General features: G+C 50.3%; 1 long non-coding RNA gene across 2 annotated transcripts in view; it reads left to right on the forward strand.

Annotated features, from left to right (window-relative positions):
* The window catches only part of LOC143688626 (uncharacterized), a 58,914-nt gene that overhangs the window by 34,743 nt on the left and 4,825 nt on the right, over nt 1-19,346 (forward strand). The window contains exon 6 of one of the 2 annotated variants that reach the window (XR_013178184.1): nt 16,714-17,782. The exons of the other annotated variant lie outside the window; for it this stretch is intronic. This is a non-coding gene — a long non-coding RNA (uncharacterized LOC143688626). Of the gene's footprint in view, nt 1-16,713; nt 17,783-19,346 lie in introns of those variants that run through there. 2 annotated transcript variants of the gene reach the window in all.

Below are 19,346 nucleotides of genomic sequence, written 5' to 3' on the forward strand. Positions count from 1 at the left end.
GCGCTGTCCATCCACGCATGTGGTTGAGTGAGCCAGAATCAGCTTCCAGTCTCCCCTTCCTCCATTGCCCCTTCCCATGCCACACCCACCCCAGTGGTTCCAGCTTAAAGCTGTGTTTACGTCTGCCCACTCCTCACCACCACTGCCTCCTCCCACCCCTCCTCTCTCTCTTCCCTAGCTGTCTCAGCGCCCTAGTTGGTCTCCCTGCTTGCTCATGCCCTCCTCCAGCACTCTCTGAATGCCTGCAAGGTGCTTCTAAGATGTGGACTGTCTCCTCTTCTCATTTCAAACATCTTCCCACTGCTTTTGAACTCTAAGCCAGACTCGTAAATGGTAGGTCCATGGTGCTCTGTAGCATTAGGCTACCTGCCTCCACAGGTGCATGTTGTCTTTCCCAGACCCACTCTTAATTCCTGGAGCATTCCAGCCTCTTTCTGATCTCTGGGCCTTTGCACGTGGGTTCCCTCTGCCTCAAATGCCATTCCCTCCAGCAACCAGTTAGTGGTCCCTTGTATAGTCTTCTAGAGATATTTTATGCATGTACAAGAAAATATGGTTACGTATTTGTTTCTCTCCCACTCCCCCTTAAAATGTTACACGAATGTGTGCCACATGCACAGTTGTGCACCTTGCTTTCTTCTGCTTAGAAGTCCTGGGACGGACTTTACTTACTGGATCAGTCACAGCTGCTATATCTTAGACCACTGAACAGAGTTCCATTGGTGGGTTGACTGTCATGTATTTACTCCTCTATCACTAGGCATTATTTCGAGTATTTTGCAATTGTAAATAATGTGGCAATGAATAATTGCATATATAGCATTTAGCCTGTGTGTGAATTAATCTGTAGAATAAATTCCTAAAAGCAGAATTGCTAAGCTAATGAGTTCTGGCATTTTAAATGTGTATGAATATTGCCAGTGTTTTCATCGTACGGAGTTGTGTCAGTTTATACTCCTACTAACAGTGTATGAGAGTGCTCATTTTCACTGCCCAATACAGTGGATTGTCTAACTGGGATTTTTGTTAACCTGATGGGAGAATGGAATCTCATTTTTTTAATTTGAGTGAAATTGAGTATCTTTTTATGTTTTAGAGCCACTTGTTTTTCCTCCTGCGTGAACTGTCTTTTTATATTGTTTACCCACTTTCCCACTGGGTGGTTGGTCTTTTTCTTACTGGTTTGAAGGAGCCCTTTGTATATTAACAAAATTACCCTTTATCTGTGAAATAAGTAGCAAATATTTTTCCCAATTTGACTTATGGAATTTTGTTTAGTAAAGTTGTTTGTAGCCATAAAGATTGTTTTTAAATTTTTATATAATCATATTTATTTATTTTTCATTTTAGGACATCTGGGTTTTGCTTCCGTATTAGTGAGGCTTTTTATAATGAGGTTTTAAAGGTTCTATCATATTTTGTTCTGCATTTGTGGCTTTTTTTTTTTTTACGTGGGCAGGCACCAGACAATGAACCGGGTCTGCAGCATGGCGGGCGAGAGTTCTGCCTGCTGAGCCACCGTGGCCCGCCCTGTGACTTAATTTTATGTTTAAATCTCTGATCCATTTGGAATTTGTTCTGGTTTAGGTGTGAAGTAGGGATAACTTGATTTTTTTCCCCCTAGGCTGACTTAGTTGTTCTTTCTCGTCCTTCTTGCCTCAGTTTAAATGCCACCTCCTCTCTGAACAGCCTATACAAGGCATTTTCTATCTCAGTACCTTGTTTGTGTCCACAAAAATTATCACAATTTGTATTTTTTTGTGCTTGATGGTTTTATCATTTTTTAATTATGAAAAATAAGATATATACAAAAAAGTAATAAATTTTAAAGCATATCGCAACAATTAGTTATAGAGCAGATTTCAGTGTTTGGTATGGGTTACAGTCTAAAATTTTAGCTTTTTTCTTTCTGGCTGCTCCAAGACACTGGAGACTAAAAGAAATAGCAATATATTGACTCAGCAGTCAACCTCGTTTGTTAAACATGACCTTCTCTGATAATTCCACTATAACCTTTGATCTTTCTCCCACTCTTTAGGAGTATTTGAGCTATGCCCATTCTAACTTTTTCATGTTGAAAAGTTGAAAAGAGCTGTCGATAATATGGGAGAGAGGGATGGAACCAGTTGATGTTCTGGAGAGGCTGGACCCTCTGCATTTCAGGACCTATCTGGCCTAGGAACAATCAGGAGGTTTTAGGTTTCTGGAAAGTAATCTTAGTGCGTGAAACATTTATAGAATATCAGATAGAGTCCTAGGTGTCCTTTAGGATTAATAGGAATGGTTTGGTTGGGGTTTGGCAAACCATGGCAATTAGCGGATATCTAGCTGAAGTGAAGCTTGCCTAAAAGCAGCCTCCTTGTAGACTCGACTCTGTTGTAACTCTGTTAGCCACTGACACCTTATTTTGTTACATTTCTTTTCTCTCTTTCGTTTAGGAAGGCATTGTCAGTGCCGTGCTGCCCGTGCCAGGCTTGTCCCTGGGCATCATGTCCCATATCTCCAGGGAGACTTTCACCTCTGGATGTCCTGAGCCACGTAGGGGGGAGGGTGTTAATTTTCCTTGCCAAGTTAGGATTAGAGAGAGACCACATCGGAGCGACAGAAGAGACATACCTCTCAGGCTTATCTATAGGTAGGCTAAGCTTCTCTGCTACATAGGTAAGCTTCAGAGAGTAAGCCTCAAAATCAAGGGCTCAGCCTGTTGACTTGGGAGTCCCTAATGTTTGACACAGTATCGGGTTTCCCCAGTGGGAAGGTTTAATAGTTCCATATTTTTTTTCTTGCCCCTCCAGGGACTTTGCCAATACTTTGTAATTATCTATCCAACATACTCTGGGATGTATCCAGGCATTACATTAGCTATACAGGATTAAAGGCCCTCATTCTTATTCTGGGCTCCCTATGTTTGGATTGTTTAAATGACCTATCAAGACAGGTTGAGTTAGAGTACGTGCTATGGAAAATTCAGGTTTGGGACAAAATAAACCTCTCTTCCTTTGGTCTCATAGAACAGGTGAAGTTCTAAAATGTGATATCCTCCTTCCCCCTGTATTCTGAATGTACTTTTTAAAAAGTATGTATATTTGTCTTTCCCACTAAGGTGTCCGCACTCCAGGGCCGGAGCCGGGTCTGTTTTGCTCATCACTGTCTTCCCATTAGCCTGCGCGATGCCTTGCTCCTGCAGTACTTACACCGCCGCCTGCTGCTGCTGTCTGCCTCTGCATCAGGGGTCCCTCTGATGGCAGCACCAGTTCCCCTGCAGGGACCACACCTCCCCCACTCTTGGTCAGCCTGCGGTGCCCACTCCACCCTTGGCTGCAGGGGACGGCATGTGGCCCACCATTGGTCCACCCCCTGGCAGAAGTGATGGGCTGAAATGGGCCCAAGCCCGGCCAAGGAGGTGCACGTCCAGTACAGCTGGACACAATGAGAGGGGCCTCCCCTTGGGGTAGAGCTCTCCAGGGCTCCCTGTGGCCCTTGACTCCGGGGTAGGATCAGCCTTCTCGCTCCTATAAAATACCTGGCAACTTTGGACTCTCTCTTGTGTATCTTGCATACGAAAGAATATTGTAATTCCCCATCTGGGATCTTTGGTGCCTCAGTTAAAGAGAAGCTTCCATTTCTTTTGACCCATATTCCTTGAGCACTTTAAAATATGTAAGAGGAGCCAAATTCTGGGACTGGCCTCCACTTCTGATGGTGATGTTTCTGCAGCTGCAGAGTGCTTCTAATGTTTTTTGAATTAAAATAACATATATATTAGAGTTTTTAAGATATACAGAAAGTGTAAAGACAATAAAAGACTTGATAGTGCTTACTGACATTTGAAAAATAATGCAAATAACACTTGTACAAGTTGAGTTATTTAGAAAGTCTCAAAAAAATAACACTGGGGTGACCAATTCAGGAGATTAAGATAATTAACATTTTTTTTTTTAGCTTGCAGACAAAATATGGTACCTGGTCTATACCCTACTATGAGTAATTTCTAGAGATTTTTTATGCATAATAAGAATATGCAAATGGAGCAAAATAATGCTTTCAAAAACCATTATGATAGGCATTCTGTTCTGTCCCTTCATTTTTCTTCTAATGGTGTCCTGGACCAGTGACTCGTAGAAAAAGGGACAGGATATGAGCACCCAGTTCAGCAGAAGGAAGTACAGATAGCTCATAAACACATGAAAGGATGTTCACCCTCCTTTATAATAAGAAAAGATGCAAATTAAATGATATGCAGAGATATAATTTCCTACCTATCAGATTGGCAAAGCCCCAAGTCTGGTAGGGCAGTGTTGGCAAGGCTGTGGGAAGGAGGCACCCTCAGACCTTCCTTCTGGGAGCGGGACGTGGCACAACCCTAAAGAAGACAGTTTGGCCACATCTGTCAGAGGGGCAAGTGCATGTGCCTTCGATACAACAACCTGATTCTGTGGCCGTCACCTTCATGCGCTCTTGTTGAAGTGCAAAATGATGTGTGCCTGGAGTCTTGTTAGAACAGAAGCCCGCTGTCCACTCCCCCGTCGTAAGAGGAGCTCAGTGTGCCCCTGCTGACCTTCTCTGTGTCCCCAGCCCGTGGACCAACCCGTGCACATGGTCGACGCCACAGCAGCAGTGCCTGGGAAGGTCCCCACACGCAGCTCCGCTCCCCGACCTTGCCTGCAGTTCGGTTGAAACCTTGTGGATCGTTCCTGCAGCAGCAAGTATCCAAGGGATGAAGCCCCTTCCAGCCTAGCCCTTGAGAGGCCCCAGGTGGACATCTTGCTCTCCCTGCCTACCACCTCCCCCGCTGAGACCGCTGTTCCAAATGGCAAAGCTACCAGACGGAGCAGGGTGCTCGCCTGCACACGTGTCGTGAAAGAAGAAATAAAGTCCCTGCAGCCTCCTGTAGCCTGACCTGCATAGTAGGTGCCCAGTAGGTGCTTGTTGAATAAATGGTTAGGGTATGCTGCAGTGAACATATTTGTATTCTTTGTAGCTGGATGAATATTTGAGAGGTGTCATAGACTGCGTTTTCAGTCACCATTTTGCTGGGTCTGAGAGTATGTATTTAACATCTCGGTGGGTAATGCAAATTGTCTTGAGAAAGTTTGCGTCAATTTATACTTGTACCCACAGGAATAATTATAACTAACATGCTCTGAAACTCTATTCCAGGCACTATGCTAGGCGCCTTGTATAGGTGAAGTAAATTAATCCTCCCTGCAGCCCTTTATTTGTCTTTTCCCCACTTTATTGATGAGGAGATGGTAGTGCTGGGAAGTTAAATATCTTGCCCAGAGTCACACAGCCGGTCACATGGAGACTGCTTTTACTTGCTTTTTTTTTTTTTTTCCACATGGGCAGGCCCCGGGAATCGGACCCGGGTCCTCTGGCATGGCAGGCAAGCATTCTTGCCTGCTGAGCCACCGTGGCCCACCCGGGACTGCTTCTAAAACTAGTGGCTCAGCGGACAGAGTGCTCGCCTGCCATACCGGAGACCCGGGTCCAATTCCCAGTGCCTGCCTGTGCAAAAAAAAGGAACCTAGAAATTCCCAGGAATCCTGCTCCTTCAGATGAACTAGTCAGAGCCCAGGATTCTGTACTTTAAAAGATCTCCTATAGAGTGCTGGAGTCAGGCAGTTTTGGGTCCACCCTATAGAGTGCTGGAGTCAGGCAGTTTTGGGTCCCGGAGCCCAGAGGGCTTAAGTTTCAGGTGCCAGAGGGTCGTTTTGTGAAGCAGACTTAGGGGCACTAGGGCAGGCTCCCTTCCTTTAGTTGGTCATAAAGTGTTTGTTGGGCAGTTGTATGGCAGGAACAGGAATAAATGGATGTGAGTGGATCAAAGCTGTATAATTCTTTCTGTTAAACAAATGATAATTTATTCCACATATGTATTTCTTGGAATTTTCCAAAAAAGAACCACTTCCTCCAAGCTGGGTTACTTAGATTATAAAATAACAGGAGACTGAAGTTCACAGGAAGCCCTGCTGGTGGTGGTGGCTCCACGAGGCTGTCGCGGTGCTGCTGTGAGGCTCCTGTCCAGGCCTCGCAGCTCTGGCCTGTGTGGACACACCTGGTAGCCAAGCTGACGGGCGACACCCGCTCTCCTGGGGCAGCAGGTGCTTCCTGGAGCTCCTGTCACTCCAGAAAGGGGCACCTGATGGGGGGCACCTTGCATATACACCATGGGGCATCACTGCAGAGTTGGAATCGAGATCACTCCCTATAACAGTTCTGCATCCCGGGTGTCGGAGGCAGTGCACGCGCATGGGCCCCAAACCAGTGCACACGACGAGGTTAGAAGTTTTAAAATTTCTCCTCAGGGTCGGAAGGATTAGTTCATGTTTTGCTAATTATGTAAAAAGTTGCATGTAGAAAACTAAGACTTCTGATTTCTTTCAGCACTGCCCTAATGCCAGGAAGAAACCAGTGTCCAGGGAACTCTTGGGTCCCCTACCCATTAATCTGGCTCCATCTCTGGTGTTCACAGAGCCTCCGTACCACCCCACCTCACTCCATCCCATCCCACTCCACCTCACCCCACCCCACCCTGCCTCACCCTGCCTCACCCTGCCTCACCCTGCCCCACCTCGCCCCACCTCACCCCACCTCGCCCCACCTCGCCCCACCCCACCCCACCCCACCCCCAGGCCTGAACACAACTTGATCCCAAGTAAGGGAAGAAGGAAGGTGGATTCTTCCCTGGAGGGTGCATCTCAGGCCTGATTCCCCTGCCGAGCTGGGGGAAAGCTGTCCCTCCCATGGTGCGGGCCCCCCACCCACCCGGCACCCTGTCTTCTCTGCAGCCGGCTGCCTCAGAGAGCCTTGTGCCCCTCTCTGTCCGTGGACCCGGGGAGGGGGGAGCCCTTACCTGGGATTTCAGGGTAAATCCCTGGTGGCCCAGGTCCGTCCATCGTGGTCTGCAGCGATTGGCGCCAGACAGACGTGTGGTCTGAGGTGGCCCCTTGAACTTGACTCTGTCCTCTGAGCCACTGGGACGATATCCATGGGGTCACTCGCCCCCCTGTGTGCCCCGCGCTGTCCTGGGTACTGGGGCAGTACACAAAATGGATGAACTCTTGGCTGCAGAGACAGGTATTCAGTGGGAAGAGGGACGAACAGTGAGGTGGGGTGATGTGAGGCAGACTGAGGGGAACACTGGGGACTTGCTGTTGCACAGCTGAGCGCCAGTGAAGGCACTTTATGGGAGCATCCTTGCAGGGGCTGCCGAGTGATGCTAAGTCCCAGCTCAGGGGACCGCACCCTTGGAGCTTTCCTCCAAGCGGCAAAGGCAAAGGCCTGCAGCAAGAGCATGCTTCAAGTGTTTGAAGGAAAAACAAAGGAGACCGAGTGTTAGGCAGAGAGGGCAGGGGGGCAGGCGGTGAGGCTGTACAGGCAGGCGGGGACGGTGAAGAATGCACATTTTCCCTGAGGGTGTAAAAGAGCCACGGGAGAGGTCAGAGCAGGAGAAGAATGGGATCATATGTGCACTGCAGAAGACTTGCTCTGGCTGCAGAGCAGGAGGCAGACTGAAGAGTTTCAGATGGAGTTGGGATGTGTTTTGGGGGCTCTGGGATAAGCCAGAGACAACTTGGAGTGGCAGTTCTTAGCTCAGCTCTGCACCCAGGTTTCCCAAACATCAGTCATCCAGCCATTGGTTTCAACATGTGTGTTCTCAACTTCCTGAGCCATTATCCACTTAATGTTTTTCTTTAAATGAACACACTTACCTAAATACAACTCAGGCTAAGTTTTGTGGCAGTAGCAAACACACAGAGAATCTCAGGGGGTTGATAATGACAAAGTTTACGTCTCACTAGTATCACATGTTGGCTGTGGGCAGCTACAGTGCCGTGATGTGTCATGGTCACTCTAGGGTCTGGGTGGAAAGAGGCCCCTCTCCGGGCAGGCCCGTATTGCAGTAGAGGGAAAAGAACATTGTCAGAGCTAGACGGTGCCATCCAAACTCCGGACCGGGGTCACACCTGTCGCGAAGGCCCCACATCCTTTTGGCCCAAGGAGGTCGGCGACCAGCCCCGCTGTTAGTGGGGTGCTCCTGGGGAGAGGGACAAAGGCCCTGATGGCAGCACAGTAGGCCACGTCTCCTGAAGGGTGAAACTAGCACCGCGTGCCCTCACTGGACGGTGACCACAACAAATCAGACACCAGTCAAACGAAGCTGCCTGCTGAAGGCCCTCAGTCTGGCGCCAGCTCTTTTTTATTCGAAAGGAACTTAGGCAAGTGTTGAAAAGGCATAAAGATAGATTCTAACATCCAACTGAGATTTTTGCCTAGATGTAATCAGAACAATTGTGAAGAAATGGAACGTTATTTGGTGGCAAGGGCCTGTCCCCGCTGTATCTCATGACTGGCAGCTGGCGCTTGGCCCGTGCCGTGGACTCACCCTCGGGGAGGGTGGAAGGGACTTCATGCATGAGGGGAGAAGGACAGCCATAGCCAGCCTCGGACTGCTGCACCAGCTCACCAAGGTGCCCCTGGGGTTTGTGCCACAAAGGGGCCTTGGAGGCGGTTCTGTGGGATGACGCATCCACTGCTGACCCCTGCTCTGCCAAGTCGGCCGTGCTGCCTCCGTTTCGCAGCTGAGGACTGAGGTTCAGGACTGTGCCCAAGAGCTCCGGGTGGCACAGCAGCCCCGCCCCTGCGGCCCGGGCACGCAGTTCCCGGCCTGACCACGTGGTGGCACTCTCTCCAAGGGTCACCGCAGTGCAGGGCAGAGCCACAGGTTGGGCATGCTGACCCAGGCGTCGCGCCTGCTCCTGCACCCTGGCTGCGCGCTTCCCACCTCGGCCCTGCCTGGCTGTTGGAGCAGAATGAGGATGGCGTCGGCTCTGTGTTCGCCCTGTGCTGAGTGCCTGAAGGTTGGAACAACAGCCCAAAAGTGGCCCAGCCAAGATTGGAACCCAGATCTGGATAAGCAGCTGCGTTTCGGGGCCCAGCAAGTGTGTGGTGCCGACTTTAATTCCCGCTTCTCCCACGGCAACCACCTGACCCCAGGCTAGCGCTCTTGGCAGCGGAAATAACCTCTCTGGGGGAGGGCAGTTTCCCATAACTCTGGGAAAAAACACTGAGGATTTACTTCTAAGAATTTTTTTCTTTTGTATGCGGTATGGTTGGGGTCACATTTCATTCTTTTTCCATGTGACTATTCTGTTATTTCAGCACCATTTGTTGAATTGGGGGGGAGGGGCGAGGGACGTGCACAGCAAGGAAACAAATTCAGACAGGCAAGAATGCTACCACTGAACAACCTTTAAACTCCCATTTTAAGAATGTTTGTTTTTTGCATGGGCAGGCACCAGGGAACCGAACCCAGGTCTCCGGCATGGCAGGCGAGAACTCTACCTGGTGAGCCATCGTGGCCTGCCCAAAAATGTTTTTTAATAACCCAAGTATTTTTTAAATCAGATAACTATTTTTTGAAGTAGAAAATCCACCTAAGTGTAAAGAGGAAAATAGAAATTCCCCTAACTCTCCTCACCCCCCGCCCCACCCGGAGATGAGGGCTGCAGACACCTGAGTGCCCACCTTCCGGGCATACCCCTCTCCCTCCTTCAGAGCAAAGACAAATCAACGGGGAACATGCCCACATGAGAACGATTTCAAATATCAAAAGATGTACGTGGCTCTTCTTCTAATCCGGCTCCCCCCGGCCCCCTCCGGAAGTGGTGGGGACCCTTACCAAGATAACTGAGCACAGATAGGCAGACCTGTGCACATTCCTACGGCTTCTCTAAATAGAAGCACCGCCCGCCCTGTTCTGCTGCTGCTTTTTTTTTTCACTTAACAGTGTATCTTGGAGATCTTTCCAGATTAGTGCTAGGAGAGAGCTCCCATTTTTCACATATTCCATTTTCTGAATACAGGAATTTATCTAAGCATTTCCGTACTGATGGCCAGATAGGTGTTTCTAGCCTTTTGCTGCAACAAGCAGTGCTGCAGCTAGCATCCCTTCCACATACATGGAACTGCTTCTGTAGGATTAATTCTTAGGAATTGAACTGCCCAGTCAAAGGGCCATGCATTTTTAAACTTCGACAGTTACTTTCTAAATGCTGTCTAAACTCGACTACCGACTGACATTTCATTTGAACCAGCAAACCAGATTGAGTGCCACTTTCCCCCACGCCAAGGCCGAGCGTTCTCAGACTTCTCCATCTCTGCCTTGCTGAGAGGGAAGAGAGGTGTCACTTTCTGATCTGCATATTCTTTGTTTTTAAAAGTTAGGTTGGGAATTTAAAAATCTACATAAAGGTCATTTGTAATTTTTTCTGGTGAGAAGGCATTCTTCTCCTTTACCTATTTTTCTTTTTTCTTTTTATTGATCTGCAAGAGCTCTTTATATACCAAGAAAATTAGATTTTTGTTTCTTATACATGCCATAGTTGTACATATTTTACAACATAGATATATTAAAACATGATGGGTGCCCACTGTATGCAGTGTTTCAAGGACTGTGGTCATTTGACAATACATTGTGGGTCCTTTTCCATTACAGTGAGAATGCAGTTGCTACAAAAAAAATTTATTTAATATTTATTTATTTAAAATTTAAAAAAAGTCACGTTGGCACATTGGAAATTCATCAAATGCAAGTGGCTGTGGCTTTATAGGAACACGGCAAAAGCAAGTGTCATCAGGATCCAGTTTGTGCATTTATGGATATATTTCACTTTGTCTAATCCTCACAACAAGATTGTGAAACAACATTGTTCCTTCTTTCCTGGGATGGGGAGACTGAGGCCTAGAGGGGTCATGGGATTTTCCGAGGTTTCCCACTGGTCAGAAGAGCTGGAATTCGTGTCCCCGTCACTGCCTCCCGCTTCCCGCCTCGCCAGCACCCCACATTCCCTGTTTATCTGGATTGGCTGTGGCCCCCCTCTTCCCGCGCCCCGGGCTGGGAGCTGCAGTTCAGGATGCGGCCACCTGAGGGCGCTGGGGCCCACCCCTCTGCCCTGTGCCTGGGGCTGGACCGAGGCTGGCCCAGGTGCCAGCCTGGAGGCTGGGGTCAGAGATGAAATCTCTGGCCAGGCCCAGGGACCCTCCACGGCCCCGGCGCCAGAGTGGCCTGCAGGGCCTCCCACCCAGCCAGCCCAGTTCTTAGCTCCGGCCCAGGTGCTGTCCTGGGCTCCATAATTCTGGTAGGGCGGGGCGGGCGTGTCATATGTTGCAGGACGTTTGGGGCAGCCTCGGCTTCCCCCTCCAGGTGCCGGAGCACCCCCTTCCCCTTCCCGAGTATGAGAAATAGAAGTGTTCCCGGCCTTGCAGTCATGTCCTGGGTAGCCAGCCGCCCCCTGTGGAGAGCCACTGACGTAGGCCGCAGGGCTTGGGGTGCACGTAGGACTGCAGCTGGCCCAAGGTACTGGGGAGCAGCTCCCACCTGGTGCCTTCACAGTCCCACCCTTTGGTGGCTTCTGATGCCTCCTCCACTCTGAAGGTGGGAGGCTAGGCCCGAAGGCCCAGTGCCTTGCCTGGGCTCCACAGCAAGTGGTGACCGCTGGGGCTGGAGTCCAGGCTGCCAGGCTCCATCCAGCACTTGTGCCCTCAAGCATGCTACTCTGCTGTCCACAGGAAAATATGCAGTTTGTGCATCAGATCCACAGAAGTAGTGCTCACTCCCACGAAGAAATACCCTTGCTCCTAGCTTTCTCTTTACCTATTTTCATTTTCCCCTGTGGTGGAGAGCTAGGTACAAGAGATGTTTCATTTCCTTGTGATTCTACTATGAAACAACACCAGCACAAAGTGCCATGATAAATCTCAGCTGGTGCCCAGTCTGAATGTCAGGGAGCACTGGGGAGTGCTGGGCCTGTGGTGTCCTGGAGGGAGCCCCAGGGAGTGCTAAGCCTGTGGCATTCCAGAAGGAGCTGGCCTGTGGCATCCCAGAGGGAGCACCGGGGAGTGCTGGGCCTGTGGTGCCCCAGAGGGAGCACCGGGGAGTGCTGGGCCTGTGGTGCCCGGCAGGGAGCACTAAGGAGTGGCGAGGCATGTGTTGTTCAGTCCTTTCCACCCTCACACATTGTGTCCCAGCGTATGTGCTGGCCCAGGGTTGTGAGATCTTCCAAATTTGCAAGTGAATCTAGAAATCTAGATTTTTAATGTGAAATTTCCTAATTTAAAAATGATGGCAGGGTGGTTAGAATGCCCGCCTTCATGTGAGAGACCCAGCTTCAATTCCTGGACCATGCACCCCCCCCAAAAAAAAAAATGGCAAAAAAACCCAAACCAAACAAACAGAAATGATGGTGATGACTCAGGCAAAATTCTCACCTGTCAGGCCAGAGACCCAGGTTCAATTCCTGGAGACTGCCCATGCCAAAAAAAAAAAAAAAAAAGTTGGCTATTAACTGAACATTAAAGCACTGTGCAGACCAAACAAGACCTGTCTCAAGCCCACTTTGGTCTGAGACCTGCCATTTTGCAACCTTTCTGAGGAGTGTATCAAATATATAAGAAAGAACACTTCCATCCTGGTGGCCTCCCTTCATTAGTCAGCCGTTGATTTAATTCTTTTATGTACTCAGCATGAATCCATCCATCCTCCCACTCATCCCTCCACCCGTCCATCTGTCTGTCTCTCCAGCCACCTACCCACCCATTTGTTAGTTCATTTCGTTCACTCAGCCACCATTGTTAGCCCCTCACTGTGTGCTGGACCCAGACCAGGCACTGGGAACATCGTGGGGACTACTCCAATTTCTGTCCCTAAGAAGCTCATCTTCTAGGCCTATGGAAATGAGAAGGCTGATCACGGCCAGTGGTGGGACCATTTGCCAGTGAGGCAACCTTGGGCAAAGTCTTAAACCTTTGACTCCTGACTTCCTCCTGTGTGGAATGGGGTCAAGTAGGAGTGTGCCTACCGCTGGCAGCAGGCGCCCAGGGCGGGGCTGAGCTGGGGAATGTCTGCAGATGGGGGGCGTTGAGCAGGGCCCTTTCCTTCAGACACGCGGTGTGGCCATGATGTGTAGCAGAGAAGTGGGGTGCTCAGCGTTAGGCAGGGCTGCCAGCTCGTTCTGGGGGTCCGGGGAGGCTCTGTGGGGTGGCGCTGCCGGAGTTAGAAGTGGTGCTGCTTTCTGTCATTTGGTGCCCCGTGGGGTGGCACCTGGCCAGCTGGGCATGCGGGGTTCCCACTCACTGCTGCTTCTGAGGGGCAGCCCTTTCCTTGCCCGCTGCACCCCACTGCCTGCCCCAGCTTGTGAGAAACCTTATGGAACAGAAAGGGCTCATGGGCTCCCTCTTCTTCAGAGTTGTTATTTTTTCCCCTTTTAAATTAAAACCATGCTTATTAAAGAAGAGTAGAAAAAAACACATCAAACAAGAAAGGAGAAAAGTTATGCTTTATCCCATCCTTCTAACTCAACCACACTAAACATTCTGGTTTTTTTCTTTCCCTTAGGCCAGAGTATTGGTGTGTGTGTGCATGTGTGTGCGTGTGTGTTTACATGGTTGTAAATCATACTGCTCAATTATTTAGTGTTGTGTTTTCAGAAAACTTTTCCGTTATATCCTAAGCTTACCACCCCGCCCCCAAGCTTCATGAACGTTGTTTTAAAATTTTTTCTGGTGGCAACATACAGACAACATGAAATTTCCCATCTGAACCACTTTCATGTGTACAATTCAGTGGTAGCATTTACATTAAAATATTGTGCTGTCACCAGCCATTACCAAAACTTTTTCATCACCCCAAGCAGAAACTCTGCACCTATTAAGCAATAAAGCCCTATCCCACCATCCCTCACTGCCCCCTCCACACCCCAACCTGCAGTCCACTTTCTATCTTGTATTTGCTTATGTAGGTAGTTCATATCAGTGAGATCACACAATATTTGCCCTCTTGTGTCTGGCTTATTTCACTCAACATGATGTCTCCAAGTCCCCCCGTGCCTTTATGGCTGAGTTATATCTCAGTGCACGTGGGTACCACATCTTATTTATCCCTCGCCTGTGAATGGACACTGGGTTTACCTCTACCTTTTAGCTATTGTGAATAATGCTACTTTGGACATTGGCGGACAAATATCTGTTTGAATCCCTGCTTTCAGTTCTTCTGGGCGTGTACCTGCAGGCAGAATTGGCAGGCCATGTAGGAGTTCTGGGTTTCACTTTTTAAGGAAACTCTGCAGCAGTGACACCATTGTACACCCCACCAGCAGTGAGCAGGGGCTCCTGTTTCTCTGCATCCTCACCAGCGTCTGTTATTCCTGTTTTTTTAATACTAGCAACCTAGTGGATATGAGGCAGTATCTCATTTCCCTAATGGCTAGTGATGTACAGCATCCTTCCGTGTGCTCATTGGCCATTTGTATTTCTTCTTTGGGGAATGTCTGTTTAAGTCCTTTGCCCTTCTTTAAACTGGCTTGTCTTGTCGTTGAATTATAGCAGCTCTTTATGTATTGTGGATATTGAACTCCTATCAGATATATGATTTCCAAATATTTTCTCTCATTCTGTAGGTTGTCTTTCACTTTCTTGATAATGCCCTTAGAGTCACATTTTTTAACTTGGTGAAATCCAATTTATCTGTTTTTTCTTTTGATGCTCATATCTAAGAATCTGTCGACTAATACAGGGTCCTGAAGATTTCCTCCTGTGTTTCTTCTAATGGTTTTATTTCTATTGATAAAGCAACGCACAAGCACAACATTCTTAACAAACAAACATTCCACCTGTGGTGTACAATCAGTGGCTCACAGTATCATCACATAGTAGTATATTCATCACCATGATCATTTTTTAGAACACTTGCATCACTCCCAAAAAAGAAATACAAAGAAAAAAGAAAAAACTCATACATACCGTACCCCTCTCTTCTAATGGTTTTCGTGCTTACGTTGAGGTTGCTTGTACTTTTCTTTCTTTCTTTTTTTTGCATGGGAGGCACCAGGAACCGAACCCAGGATTCCAGCATGAGTCCTGCCACTGAGCCACCAGGGCCCACCCTTCTGGTACATCTTGAGTGACTTAGTATATAGTGTGAGGTGGCGGTCCACCTTCGTTCTCTGCCTGTGTGCATGCAGTTTGCCCAGCCCTGTTCTTTCCCTGTCATGTAGACTTTTTGTCAAAAAATCTATTGGATTATGACTGTTTTGAGAGGCTCCATTAATTTTTCCAGCAAATAGTAATTGTGTACCTCCCAGCTGTGGGATGGCGAGACAGGGTGTCAGGTACAGCCCACCTTGACTAGGCCAGACCCTTCTTCACAGCCGCCTTGGGAGCAGACACCCCATCACATGAGAACACGGGGGCCTGGGGTCACCAGCTAAGCAGCGCAGCCGGCACTTGAATCCTGTGGGCCAGCTCCTGGGCCTGGGCTCCGGCCACCTTGGGCCCCTCTGAGTGACCCACAGAGAGATGACCCCAGCCCAGATTGACCACAGCTGGGACAGGGAAGGCACAGGGGCATGTGACAGCCCCAAGGAGGCCTAAGACCCATTGAGGGACATCAGTGGAGGCTTCCTGGAGGAGGCAGCACCACAAGGGTGTTGCAGGCAGCGGGAACAGGGCCATACAGACCCCGAGGTAGGAGCAGACACAGAGGATGGGCAGCTGACAGTGCTCACTCAGGCGAGGGAGGCGGGTGGTGGCCTGGAGGCCCTGGGGAGTCGCATAGGGGAGCTGGGTGCTGGGCCAGGGCCTCCCCAGTGCCCACTCTGCCCGCAGCACCTGGCGCACAGAACACTCTTTGCCTGCTTATCGCCTCTCCGCCCCTCTGGTCTGAAGAAAGCTCTGGAGGTGGCAGCCTGGCCTGACGTGTTGCTTGTGTGCTGGGGGCCTAGAGCCGGGTCCTGCGGGTGAGGTCCACGTGACAGTGAGTGGCCGGCAGAGGTGGCAGCCGCATCAGGACAGTGCTGTGCCACGCCTCGGCCATGGAGAGCGGCCCTTCCAGGGCTGCCAGGCCTCTTCTGGGCGCACTCGGGACTTGAGGTTTGCCAGGACTTTGCTCTCACCTGTGCAAAACGTCTTGTTTGGCTTAGGAGAGTCCTGGTAAGGAGAGTCCACAGGCTGGGAGCCCCTGCCCAGCTCTTCCGACAGGGTTCCCCGGGGCCACGTGCAAGTGGGGGAACCAGCCTGAAGGCTGCACCCTCCCGGCCCCCAACGGCACACGCTCCCTGCCCTGACCTTCCACTGCCTGGGGGGCCTAGGGCCACACCCGCCCTCCTTGGCTGGGGGACTCCAAGGCCGCCGTTGCCTCCTCCCCTCAGCCAGGCCCACTGTCTTATCAGCTCAGACCTTCAGGGTTCAGGCCAAGGAGCCAAAGTCAGTCTCGGAAAGAGTCTTTGGAAGGGGCCACGGTGGCTCAGCAGGCTTGCCTGCCATGCCAGAGGACCCGGGTTCAGTTCCCGGTGCCTGCCCATCTAAAAAAAAGTCTTTGGAAGGCCAGTAGAGAACCCCCGGGAGACTGGATGGGGTGCAGAGCCGAGAGAGGGGCAAGCCTTGGGTTTCTTTTACAGGCAGGGTGGCGCTGATTTCCCATCCCCAACACGCACGTGCAAGGGGTCCCCAGGTGTGTCCTGTGGGGCGGGGCGACCCCAGGGGTCCGCCAGCAGAGGAGAGGCTGCACACATGAGAGTACCATCCAGGCCTGCAGAGGTCAAGGCCATTAGTATGTAGCGATACTGAAAACTCTCCAAGGTAGGTTGTAAGGTGGGGAAAAAAGCAAAGATATGAAACAGCATGTATAATCAGATTCTTTTTCTGTGTTATCAGAAAAGGTGGTGCTGTAAACCCTACCTGCCTGCTGATACTCTGAGAGTTCCTGGAAGCATTTACAGCTACCTGGAAATATGGGCTTTCTCTGGGGCAGTGGATAGAGGAAGTCTGAGTTCTCATACACTCTTTGTATGGTTTGAACTGTGTAAAGCCACATGAATGTATTATGACAGAAACAATAAATAAAATAAGAATATCAGTGACTTCATTCCTGGCAAATGGCTAATGATGCAAAAGGTGAGGGGAAATGGCTACAAAGTATCTGGTGACTTTAGGCACAGATTAATTTACTAAGGATCTAGTTCAAAGGAAAGCTTAGAGCGTCTAGAGTTTTCTCAGAAAAATTAACCACATTCAAACTGTTAGCCATCCTTCGTGTTTTGTAAGCCTCATTACTTAGTCTTTCAAAATCTCACTGAACACTCTGTGAGTCTAGAAAATAGAATCAAATCGCTGAATAGATTGCTTGATTAATTAATCCAACAAGTTTTTATTGTTTTGGGCAATAGAGGTATAGCAATAAGTGAAATGGACGATACCCCTGATTTCATGGGGTCTTTGGGTGTAGAGAGAGTGCCAGCAAATCACAAATAAACAACTACAGCAGCATAAAAAGCATGTAATAAGAAAGCCATATATGGCAATTTCAGGTAGTGAAAGGTGCTGGGAGAAAAGGAGAGGAGGCAATGGGCGGTGCTGGCTGGGTGGGCAGTGCTCAGGAGGGCGCGTTGTTTGTGAGAAGAAGAGAGTAATAGCCCGTGTGCTGAAGCTTAGAGAGAGCCGGGAGAAGGCCAGGAGATCCATTTGGAGAGCTTGGTAGGGAGTCCAGATGAAGACACCAGGGTTCCAAGAGGTTGAGTAACCTGCCCAAGGTCACACATTGGACAGTGGCCGAGCCAGGTTCAGACCCGGTTTCCAACTGCATGTCCCGTCCTCTGGGCACTCACAGGTGGCCGTGTGTGGCAGGGGCACGTCAGCGTGCATCTTCTGACGCCTTCACTCTGGGCTCACTCGGGTTTCTGTTTTAATTGCACAGAACGTGCGCACGTGGCGTGTAGAGCTCGATAATTCTCACTAGTGAGAAGGCAGCACGTCTGGTGTTCCAGAAGCCCCCAGCCCCCTGCCGATGTCCCCCGACCCAGAGGGGCAGCCGCCGTCCCGACTTTTGGCCCCCCAGGTTTGTGCTGCATGTTTGGCTGCACGTAGCGGAGTCCCCGGGTGAGCGGTTCTGCCAGACTGCCTCTCGGGCCACGGCTTTGGCGACTGGACGGTGACCTGCACCAAGGGACCCTCTGAGCAGAAGGGAAGGACGCAAGCTCGGAGCTGGCTGTCCCCCTGCTGATCTCTGAGCCCTCGATGGCTGGCCAGGGGACGGCCCCACTTCACAGAGCGGTGTCTGAGGGGCAGGTCGAGGTGGGGCCAGCACTTGGAGGCCCCGGAGTTCATTGAGGACTGAACAGCGGCCTGGGGGTGAGGCAGGCGTGCCCCCGGCAACGGGTCCTTTGCTTCTAGAATTCAAAGTAGCTGTCCGCAGAAGGTAAACAATGGACAAAGGTAAAGGGCAAGGTGCTGGTTAGGGTTAGGTTTCCTCAGGAACAACAGGTGCCAGACGGGAAGCAAGGAGGGGTTCCAGAATCTGCCCTCCGCATCCTGCCTCCACGGGCAGTGTCGCCTGGTGCCTGGACTATCTCGGCAACTCCTCTCTGTCTCCTGGCTCTTGTCCGTGTCCCCCACCCCTGCCTAAGCCTCCCACAGTCCATGTCCCACCAGCAGCCCCAAGCAGCCTGTCAAACCCAGGTCAACCCATCTCCCCCCTGCTCAGCCGTCCACGGCTCTCACCTCACTCAAAGCCGAAAGGAAAGGTCCTCTGAGACCTCCAAGACTAACACCCCCGGGGCTCTCCGACCACATGGCCCCCATTCTCTTCCTCATCTGCTCTCTGCCACCCGCCCCTTGCTGTTCCTCAGGCACCCCAAGGGCAGCCATACCACAGGGCCTTTGCACTTGCTGTTCTTGCTGGCTGGCACACACTCAAGTCCTGCTCTCTCCTGTGTCAGGTCGCCTCCTCAGGGACCACCCACCTAGCCCTGCCTCTCCACCTCACGGCTTTGTCTCTAGGGCACTTAGTGCCATCTGGCATCTTACGTATCTCTTCTTTTTGTTTGTTGTCCGTCTCCCCTAAGTTCTGTGAGGAATTTCTGCCTGTCTTGTCACAGCTATAACCCCAGCACATAGTAAGTACTCAGTAAGTACTGGGTGAGTGAATGAAGTGTAAACGAGAAAAGAGGTACGTGAAGCATTCCTGAGGGAGGGCAGCAGGGAATAGTGTGGACTGTGGCAAACTAGCAAGAGATACCCTGTCCAAGGAAGGCATGGCCACTTGATTTGCCATTGAAGTTGCCGCATGGGGATGTGGGCCCAGGGTGGCTGGAGTGCCCGCTGTTTCAAAGGCCAGAAATCTCAATATGTGTGTGAAATGTCCCGATTTTGAAACTATTACCGGACAGAAAGTCCACATCTGCTGCTTGCCCAAGGGGATGGCTGTTTGTGACCGCCAGCCTGGGCCAGAGTGCCACAGGGCTTTGGTGGGCCCCGCGTTCCCGTGGCGTGTCCGGCCTGTCGGCTCGAGG

Source organism: Tamandua tetradactyla, chromosome 1, assembly GCF_023851605.1.
Source record: "Tamandua tetradactyla isolate mTamTet1 chromosome 1, mTamTet1.pri, whole genome shotgun sequence".
Classification (NCBI taxonomy): domain Eukaryota; kingdom Metazoa; phylum Chordata; class Mammalia; order Pilosa; family Myrmecophagidae; genus Tamandua; species Tamandua tetradactyla.